Source organism: Phoca vitulina, unplaced genomic scaffold (assembly GCF_004348235.1).
Source record: "Phoca vitulina isolate PV1807 unplaced genomic scaffold, GSC_HSeal_1.0 scaffold4, whole genome shotgun sequence".
Taxonomy (NCBI): domain Eukaryota; kingdom Metazoa; phylum Chordata; class Mammalia; order Carnivora; family Phocidae; genus Phoca; species Phoca vitulina.
The window spans coordinates 45,139,306-45,140,904 of record NW_022589707.1 but is presented as its reverse complement, the minus strand read 5'-3'; the positions used below and the strand labels follow the sequence as shown (position 1 = coordinate 45,140,904).

At 41.7% G+C, this 1,599-nt stretch overlaps 1 non-coding gene across 1 annotated transcript; it reads left to right on the top strand.

The window, feature by feature from the left end:
* Positions 1-810: 810 nt before the first annotated feature.
* LOC116631178 lies at positions 811-881 on the top strand. Its single transcript, XR_004299122.1, has one exon. It is a non-coding gene; the product is annotated as a small nucleolar RNA SNORD93 (small nucleolar RNA).
* The last annotated feature ends 718 nt before the right edge of the window (positions 882-1,599 follow it).

The following is a 1,599-nucleotide window of genomic DNA, read 5'->3' as shown; positions in this document are numbered from 1 at the left end:
TACGAACCCAGAGCACATGGCCAGTTTTCCCTGCCCTGCGTCCCTCAATCCGGTGACTAATACTCCCACACCTGGAAATGCAGCGGTCAGGCTTTGTTTTACAATTCCTTTACGTGTTGGGGATTCCTCTCGAGCCAAACTGTTGCAACGTTTCCATCTGAGACAGAAACATGGGCTGAGAGAGCCAGGCGGCGCCACGAGGAAGCGGCAGCTTGCGCCAGTGTCTATTTAAGGATTGTGGAAACTCAACAGGAGCTGGAGACCGTTCCCAACTTGCTACCTCTGCCTCTGGGTAAACAAGTTCCAGGCTTCCTTTGGTTTGTAAATCTGTTCAGTTTGTTTCAATGTTTCCCAGGTACAAACTCTTGCCAGTAAGGTTTACTTTTTTTCTGAAATTGCTACTATTCCAGGCTAATGTAACAAAGAGATCAAGCTGCCGCTGACATTATATTCTATGCAATCCCAGAGGATAGGAACTTAATTCACTGTTCGTTTTACTCCTGGCTGAAAGTGACCAAGTTGGTTCCCAAGTGTGAGGAAATCTTGAAGAATGTAGCCTTTTTACAGGAATTCTATTCAAAGGTAGCTTTTTTTTTTTTCATCAAAGGTAGCTAGTAGACAACTACAATAAAAGACACTCTACAAAACAAAAAACAAAGCCCCAAACCATAAAAAGTGACATGATATTCCTAACGTTGTTCTTCTCACTTTTCTCTCAGGCTCAGTCCAGTTCAAGATGCTGACGAACTTCAGGTATGGACCAAATGGAGAGAATTTGGCTTGAGTTACTAAATAGCTGAATGGAATTCTTGGCCAAGGATGAGAACCCTAGTCTGATTAGCTATGCTTCTCTGATGGGTTAAAGGATTTACCTGAGGCCAACGAAATAGGAATTGGTTACATGATCACATCCCTCCTCCCTTTAGAAAGTACGTTTTAATTAGAAAGGGGGAAAACCTCTAGTATATAAGTAATACTTTATTATACCAAGAAAAGGTTATTTTTTAAGTGGACTTTTAAGTAATTGACATTTAGTCTTTCAAAGTATCTTTTCCAATGGTGGCCATTTTGCATTTGAGTCTTCCAGAAGGTTGAGGTTGAGAAGCTTTAGTAAAATAGGGTTTGAGTTAAACATTCACTTTTATATCAGAACATTACTGTCTGAGTTGTGAGCCCTGAGTTGACAATGTATAGTATGTTGGGGAATTTTATTTAAACAGTTTTTGTAAACGTGGTCTAGAAACCACTGTTTATTTTCTTTTTCTTTTATTTTTTTATTTATTCATTTGAGGTACAGAGAGAGCATGATCAGGGGGAGAGGGAGAGGGAGAAGCAGGCTCCCTGCTGAGCCAGGAGCCCGACGCGGGGCTCGATCCCAGGACCCCGGGATCATGACCTGAGCCGAAGGCAGACGCTTAACCACCTGAGCCGCCCAGGCGCCCCACCACTGTTTATTTTCTTAATAGCACATCTTATTTAGTACTTGCTGCTCTAACTACCTGTTGTGATACTTCTTTTACAGGCCTGGTGCTTGAAAGACAATTGTGCTTGAAAGAAGCTTTTCAAGAAGATAAAATATATTTGAGCATGTGGTAATTC